Source organism: Nanorana parkeri, unplaced genomic scaffold, assembly GCF_000935625.1.
Source record: "Nanorana parkeri isolate BGI_ZX_2015 unplaced genomic scaffold, ASM93562v1 scaffold371, whole genome shotgun sequence".
In the NCBI taxonomy this organism is placed as follows: domain Eukaryota; kingdom Metazoa; phylum Chordata; class Amphibia; order Anura; family Dicroglossidae; genus Nanorana; species Nanorana parkeri.
In genome coordinates, this window is record NW_017306639.1 from 138,120 (window position 1) to 147,128 (window position 9,009).

Below are 9,009 nucleotides of genomic sequence, written 5' to 3' on the forward strand. Positions count from 1 at the left end.
GGGGGGGGGGGCACAGTTTGCCTACCCCTGCCTTGAACTTATCTAGGACAGCAATGTTCTGTTGCTGTATGTGGGACTCCTCAGCACTTTCCTAAAGGTTAAAGGAGTACTATGGGGTCAGGGCTTTTCCCCATAGTTCTCCTTAGGGTAACGGGAGGACACAAACTAGCGTCCTCCCGTCACCCTAGGCTCAGTATATAGGGAGCCACAGCTCGCGGTATACTGAGACGCCACAGCCGGGACGGATCCCGACATTACTGTCGAGATCCACCCAGCTGCGTGACTGACAGCTGGCTCTGCCTATCTAGAGGCAAAGCCAGCTGTACCCACCCCCTCCCCCTGTCCGTTCCTCCAGTCAGCGCTGGAGGATCAGAGCGGGGAATCCCTGGAGGGAGCCGTGAGTGACAGTCACCACTCTCTGCAGGGAGATGATAGAGAAGTGAGCGAGCGACGGTTTGTGTTCCCTCACTTCCCGATCTATTGAGCCGACGTGTGACAGTTTCATTGTCACAGGTCGGCTCGAACTATGAGGTGAGTGATTGCCCAAATGCTCCGATGCCTAGCCCGATACTTCCTGTATCAGGAAGGCGGGCAGCGCGTCATTACACGGTGCCCGGCTTCCATGATTGGCCAGCAAGCCGGCTCCATGCTTTCTCGTCACATAGTGGTGAGAAGCATGGGGGCGGCTTTCTTGTTAATCGGGAAGCCAGGTGGCGAGTCCTTACACGCCGCCTGGCTTCCTGAATGGGACTTCCGGTACTCGGTATTTGGTATCGGCGAGTACCGGAAAAAAAATATATCGGTAGTCGGTACCAAAATACCGGTATCGGTGCATCCCTAGTGCTCAGTATTGACGGCGATTCTCGGTTACTAGCCTACTTTCCGAGAAGGAACCCCAGGGAGGGGTTAACCGATGTTCCTGATATGAAAGCCGGCGGGGGATGGCGGTGACCTCTCCTCTGTCACGTTACTTTGCTGCCAATTTCACTTCCATGCGAGTCTTGATGACCCTTTTATTCGGCATTAGTGTGCGGGAACAGAGGCAGCCGCTCGGCGTGAGCTCGGAGAGCCATCTATCAGTTTATGGAGCCATGAATTTGGAACGCCTCCCCTGCCTGGTCCTGCTCTCTCTCTCTCTCTCTCTCTCTGCCGGGAAGACAAGACTCGTGTTTGGAGTAATTGAAAATTTCTTCTGTTGATGGAGTTGTAGAGGGGTGACGGGAGGGGGGTGACGGGGGGGAGGCAGAGACACCTCTGTTCCCTTCTTCTTCTTCCTCCTCTCCTCCTGGGCAGCTGATAGGTTGAATTATGCATGAGTCAGATTGAGCGTTTTCTGTCTTTTTCAATTATGACCCGAAGCAGTATAGAAAGTGACTCTTAATGCCAGCCTGGTGGGTGAGGGGGAAGGGCGGTGAGCGGGTAAGGTCAGGTTGCAGCAGATAAAGTCACACGCATTCCCAAGGTGAGAGTCAGATACAAGTTTGGCGATGAGATGACAAGATGCCGGCGCGCGTGTTTTATATTAAGAGTGGAAAGCTTATTAGCTACGCACCTCACCGGGGAGACATAACCGCCGGTGCAGCTCTGAGTACAAATCTCCTTTCATCGTCTTGACGTTCCCCCCCAGTGTTCAACATATGGCAGGCACCTGAACGCCAGACCGGCCCGGCTACTCCCATCACAACCTGTTCCCCCGCTCATTCCTCGCCGACAACCTTCCAGCGGTAACCTTCACGTTCCAACACGCACTTTTTATGGGGGGTTTTTTTTTTTTAGGATAACGCCGTGACATCGGTTGCTTATGGAAGAAGGATGATTATACCTCCATGGGAAGGGGTTCTCTACTGTAAGAGTGGGTTAAAGTCTCTGGAAACCCAAATGAGAAAACGAATGGCATCAGAGCCAGATATGCTCTCTCTGCTGCTCCAAGGCCAGGTTCCCCAATGCGTGCCTCTAGCCGCCAAGCACCACCTCCCTCCACAGAGAATGGCAGACCTGCCAAAACAAGCGGCGGCCTCCCCGCTGTACATTTAGCGCTGCTTGCCCAAAGCCGGGCTAAATGTAGAAAATGACCCGCCCAGTGCCCGGAACTGCATGTCCTGGGCATTGGGAGATAGAATTCTACTCCCTGCTGCCCCGTTGGCTTTGTGGGAAATATGGCCCTGGATGGCACACTGGGTACAGTGCATGAATGTTCCGCCATTTGGTTTTCCCAGAAACCTTTGTTCGGTAATAAAATACCTGCTGATCCTGCCGGTTCATTTTCTTCCTGGTTAGGGTCCCCAATGCCCCTCTCCCTCTGAGTTGTTACCCATGTGCCTGCGCTCCTAACCCAGTCCAATGCACGGCGTGCCTGTGCTAAAACTGCCGCCATTTAAAAAAGCCGGAGGATAGCTGCCACAAATACTCAAAAATAACACAATGTCACGGTATAGATATATACGAAAATGAAGAGAAGGCTACTCCATATTAATGGCCATGAGGAAGCGGGGGGCTACTCAATATTAATGGCCATGTGGAAGCGGGGGGCTACTCAATATTAATGGCCATGTGGAAGCGGGGGGCTACTCCATATTAATGGCCTTAAGGAAGGGGTGGCTACCCCACATTAATGTCCATGAGGAAGGGGGGCTACTCTATATTAATGTCCATGAGGAACGGTGGCTACTCTATATTAATGGCCATGAGGAAGGGGGGCTACTCCATATTAATGGCCATGAGGCAGGGTGGCTACTCTATATTAATGGCCATGAGGAAGGGGGGGGCTACTCCATATTAATGGCCATGAGGAAGGGGGGCTATTCCATATTAATGGCCATTAGGAAGGGGGGCTACTCCATATTAATGGCCATGAGGAAGGGGGGGCTACTTCATATTAATGGCCATGAGGAAGGGGGGGGGGCTACTCCATATTATTGGCCACGAGGAAGGGGTGGCTACTCCCTATTACGGCCATGAGGAAGGGTGGCTACTCCATATTAATGGGCATTAGGAAGGGGGGCTTCTCCATATTAATGGCCATAGAGGAAGGGGGGGGGGCTACTCCATATTATTGGCCACGAGGAAGGGGTGGCTACTCCCTATTACGGCCATGAGGAAGGGTGGCTACTCCATATTAATGGGCATTAGGAAGGGGGGCTTCTCCATATTAATGGCCATGAGGAAGGGGGGGCTACTCCATATTAATGGCCATAAGGAAAGAGCGCTACTTCAAATTAATATCCATGATGAAGGGTGGCTACTCCCTATTAACGGCCTTGAGGAAGGGGTGACTTACTCCATATTAATGCCCATGGTTTTGGATTGCTGGAGGACATTAGTATACGACCTCCTGTGACCCTGAAGAGAACAATGACCAGAAAAGATAAGTCCGTAGTTCTCTTGTAAACGACGCCATGAAAGCAGATTGCCGCACAATATAAATGCGTTGTCTGATTGCGATACGTAACAATCCAATACACCATATTCCCCTTTTGTATGTTTATGTTGCAGAATCCGCTTTGCACATTAATTCTAATAATTGCAAATCAGGAGTAGGACCCGCGGATGTCCCCGCGTTGCTCGATACTTATCTGCAGAAGCACAATATGTTAAATGACCCGCTGCGTCTTTTTGTAGTTTCATTTTAGTAAATCCGTCGTTTGCCTGCGAGGGAGAGTAAAAAAAAAAAAAATAAATATTTTCTCTCGGAAACTTTCCAATTTAATCAGAAATTGCCCTCGTGGAATGCGCTCATTACTTGGTGAGGAATCTCATTCCCGACGCTGATTTACTTCCTCGGTAAATAGGAACCGTCATTACAAATATTAAACCGTCATTAATAAGTCTTGTTTGCATACTTTGAGCGCGCCTCGCCATCTGATTAGCGGGAAGCTTTCGTCTTCTATGTGGATAATGATCAGCTCCCTCCAACAGTCACTGAATGACTCGACTTTCCAGGGGGAGGCTCCGGCAGAGGCACAGCTAGCTTGCCTGCAGATAAGTTGCCTCTGAAATCTATTGCGAGTCATCTCTGGACCATCGCGGCCCTTATTTGAAGCATGTTTTCACCAATATGGCCAAAATGTTGTCACCATCACACCTATATGAGCTTGTAGGGCATCCCATTCCAGACCATTTAGGCCTCATTCACACGAGAAACGTCCGTCACGTACAGCTCCGCGCTGCGTGCACGGCCGTATCGGGCAGCTCCCGGGAAGGACAGGTGCTGCGTGTGATTAGTACGCAGCCCCCGCCCTTCTCTATTGGACTACGCGGCCGTACGCCGCCCTACGCTCACCCCAAGTGCAGGTCCGTGCGGGTGTCCCGGCTCGGACGCAGGCAGGATCCATCCTGTCAGCGTAGGAGTACGGACACCAGTACAGGCATGCAGGGCGGGTGAGCGTAGGGCGGCAAACAGCCACGTAGTCCCATAAAGAAGGACGGGGGCTGCGTACTTATCACACGCAGCACCTGTCCTTCCCGGGAGCTGCCCCATACGGCCGTGCACGCAGCACGGATATGTACATGCCAGACGTTTCTCGTGTGAATGAGACCATTAATATGGAGGTATAGCCCCTTCAAATGAAAATAGCCAATAGCAGCCTGGCTATTGTCCCGGCTGCTTACATCCATTTACCGCCTGTGGAAGCTAGGAGAATGAGGCCACGCACGTGTATGGGGGCTGGGGGGTGAGGGGTGGAGCAAGTAGCTGGTCTTGCCTAGGGTGCGAAATAGTATAGCACCGGCCCTGCCAGCAAGTGGCAAAACCCGAACATTAGCACTAGCTTGCTATTGCTCAAATGCTGTGAAAGGCAACGAGAGATCAGATTACACACTCAGCTGAATGAGTCAGAGGAGGGACACCGCCACCGTGTCCTACTAAACAGGACCATCTTTATTATTCAGTTTGCACAGGCTGCCAACAAGCAAGCAGGCATTCTATATTGCAAAGCTTTCTATGCAGGCCCGGATTTCCCACAAGGCCACCGAGGCCCGGCCTCGGGGCGGCAGCGGTGACCTTGTGGGGAAGTTGCGGGCGCCGGTGTAAGGTAAAAAATAAAAAGGTGATTAAAAAGTAAAAAATAAGAACATAATTATAAAAAATAATTGAGTGTTTTCTTCCCCTTTAATAGTAAACATTTTCCCTCCGCTCGCTGCAATAATAAACTCGGCAAAGCCAGCCAGAGACAGGTCCCCACGGGGAGCTACCCGGAACACTCCGCCGTGATAAATGACTCTCATTATATATTACTCTCTGCTTTCTTAATCTTAAATAATGCTGTATCCGTTTACAATATTTTCCTCCATTTGTGGCCCGTGTCTGGCCGTTTCCTCGCCACCTTTAGCGTAAAGAGGCGATGTCAAAACGCAACGCCAGCGCCATAAATATTGCAACCCCTCTCGCTCGCCTTGATCTACATCCTGAATGTCTTCCCCGCACAAACAGATTTGTCAATGATAAACGCTTGACAGTTATAAATGGCGACGGGGCGGGGGGGGAGGAGCGCCTGCAGTATGTCCTTGCTCCGAGCTGTGTTACCGCGCGGCGTGTGTGCCTGTTACCTGCCTCCCAGTTAGCGGGCAGAAGAGGGGGAGGGCCGGGGGACGCTGAACCGCGACGCCTGACAGCTTCTTACTGCCACCGAGAAAAATGGGGGACGAGAAGACTGATTACAAAATCAATGGATTGGTAATTAGCGGGACGGGAAAAGTCAGTGAAGGGGCGAACGGCGAGCATATGGCGGGTTTTTTTTTATTTAGCTCTCCGGCTGCGAAATCTGGGAATCCTTTTTTTCTTTTTTTTTTAACCTAAGCTGCTGAAATTTGAAAGAGTTTTTAACTTCCGTTCTCTGACTTCTACCTGCCTTTTGTAAGATTTTTCATGGTATGCACGTGGTAGGTAGGACCGTTGAACCGCTGTGCACATACGCTATATGCAAACGGTTGTGGACACCTGACCACCACATCTACCTATATATGGCCAATAGTATGTGGAGCCCCCCTCCAGATGATGGGGTCCAGTTATGTCCAGTGAACGGTTCTATGAATGCTACAGCATACAAAGACATTGTAGGCAATGGTGGGCTTCCAACCTTGTGGTCACAGTTTGGTGAAGACACTTTGCTGTTCTACCATGTCCCCTGTGTACAGAGCCAGCTCCATAAAGACCAGTTTGGTGTGGAAGTGTCCTGCACAGAGCCCTGACCTCAACCCTACTCAAAACCTTTGGGATGAATCGGTATTCTGATTTTGAGCCAGGTCCTCTGATCCAACATCAGAACCTGACCTCACAAATGGCCACACACCTCCAACCTCATGACTTCATATAAAGTCATTGTAGGCAATTGTGCGCTTCCAACCTTCTGGTAACCGTTTGGTGAAGACCCTTTTCTGTTCCACCATGACTGTCCCCTGACTACAAATTCAGCTCTATAAAGACATGGTGGGACCAGTTCGGTGTGGAGGAACTTGAATGTCCTGTATAAAGTCCTGACCTCAACCCTACTGAACAGCTGAATAAATTGGAGTACCAATTAAGAGCCAGGTCTTCTCATCCAACATCAATACCGATGGGCACAAATTGCCACAGACATGACCCAAAATCTTGTGGAAAGTCTTCCTAGAAGAGTGGGCGATGTTATAGCTGCAAAAGAGGCCAGCTCCATACTAATGGCTATGGGTGGAGAGGATCAACAACATAATAATGGCCATGGGTGGAGGATGGTCATGGTTCTGGAATGGGTTGACCAACCAACTCACTAATAAAGGTCTTATGGTCAGGCATTCACAAACATTTGGCCATGTTGTGTAGCGGCACAATTTCGGTGTCCTTTGGAACCATGGCACAATTTAGCAATTGCCACGAACCTGGTGGTCACCGTCTCTTGGTGGCCTCTCCTGTGAGCACATCGCGGAGGATGCATTTCCTCAAGGTGCAGGCATTGATCCTCCAGATAAAGATAACATGACATGCCTGTAACTGACAGCTGGTAAGCTGCTGAATAAGCTTTGTCTGTAAACGTGTCGGAGATACGCAGCCGGGCAAACATTCTTTAATTGCCTTTTACATATGTGGGTGTGTTTGAGTCTCTCATGCATGTTTACATCTCCTGACACGACACAAAACAACAACAGATCATCTGCCGCAATTAGATCATCTTTAATGGAACAGCTAATTAGAGTCAACTGAATGTGTTTTTTTTTTAAGCGTGTGTGTAGGATTTACACTTCATCAGGCAGTGATCTCTGTGAAAGCTGAACTCCAGGCAAACGGCTAAATACACTTATGGGGGCTATTTGACCTGCTGGAGGATTTGCATTGCTGTCCATCCAATTCTGAGGTTTACAGACCCTTGCCGGGATGAAGACCTTACTATATCCCTCCTAAGTTATGGGCGTGGATGGGGAAATAGAGCGAGGGCTGAACGAGAAGAAACGCCAAGTGTATGGCCAGAATTAGTATTTCCATAGATGTCAGCTGGAGGTTGGATGTGCTGCAGAGCTAGCGAGGTCGGAGGAGACGAGCTCAGCCTCAGGGAGACGTCACCAGAACCACTTATTTTGGGATAAAACGGTGACAACTGAAACTTGTTTTTTAACCTGCCCAGTTGATGTTCCTCCCAAGAGCTGCCGGCCAGTAGAAAGCTGCCTTCCACCATAGACGTGAGCTTGTTGTCTGGTACAGGGAAAAATGGTTTGATCCAGGAACATCATTATCATCACTCATCTCATGTCTGTAGACATATATTGAATGGGCGCCAGACCAATTGGGTAAAAAAAGTCCAAAGAGTCTTTAATTATCCAATCACAAAGGAAAAACAGTTCATGCATTTCGGGGGCAACAACACCCCCCCCCTACGCTGCCCCCAAAAACACGTTGTGTGTTTTTCTTTGTGATTGAATAATTACAGACTCACTGGACTTCTTAACCCATTTGGTCTGCTGCCCATTCAGTATATGCCTACTCGCTGAGCTTCTTCCGGGTACCCACCAAGAGAACCCTGTTGCATTGTACCAGAGCCAGTGAGCTTCCTTGGAGACCTTTGGAGCAGCAGCTCGCGGTATACTGAGACGCTGAAGCGGATCCCGACAATTGTGCCGGGATCCGCCCAGCTGCGTGACTGACAGCTGGCTCTGCCTATCTAGAGGCAGAGCCAGCTGTACCCGCCCCCTCCCTAGTCCGTTCCGCCAGTCAGCGATGGCGGATCGGAGGTGGGAATCCAGCCCCTCCCCTGTCACGGCAGAGAGCTGTGACAGGATCGAGAGGTGAGCGAACGCCGGTATGTGTTCGCTCACCTCCCGATCTACTAAGCCGACCGGTGACAGTCTCATTGTCACAGGGCGGCTAGAACTATGAGGTGAGTGGAAAGCACCCCCCCCCTCATAGTTCTCCTTTAAAGTCTGACGCCATGTCCAGAGCGACGTGTCTGATATAAAAGCACGCTGCATGGAGTCATAGAAGGATGCGCAGTCACTAAACATACATTGTTAGCAGGAGATACATCTGCTCATTAGAGCTTACAATCTAATTGTCACTGCTAATTACCGACTGGAATTGTTTTTTAGGAAATCGCAGAGGCGAGGTGGCATGCCGTCCGCCAGCCGCCATCGCTAATTATCCTGAATCCTGCAAGCTTTTGACAAAAACAATCTCGAAAGCGGCGTCGACGCTGCAGCAATTTATAAGTGACCCGGACCGACCTTCACCTCCAGCCCTGGCAGGCAGCGCTGGCTTCGGCGAATGGCGAGAAAGGCTATTTTCTGCTCTTTCCTTTCATGGCGTCCGGGTCCGGCGGGTGTCATTTTCTGTGTCTCTTTTATGTGAATCTTGAAATATCCGCAGCTATCGCCGTCCGGGGTCGCGGGGCGCTCCCGGTGATTGGATCGCTCGCATCCTTGCTTCGCATCAAGGCCCAGGCGATCGCAAAGTGACATAACTGACAGTGATTTGGTTATTGTTTTACGTTTCCTCGTCGCTTGTCATGTTTCCCTCGGAAGATGAAAAATATTTGTCACTTAGATGGTTCA

General features: G+C 50.3%; 1 protein-coding gene across 1 annotated transcript in view; it reads left to right on the top strand.

Moving 5' to 3' along the window:
- The window catches only part of PTPRF (protein tyrosine phosphatase, receptor type F), a 276,943-nt gene that overhangs the window by 131,634 nt on the left and 136,300 nt on the right, over positions 1–9,009 (top strand). The window lies entirely within an intron of this gene.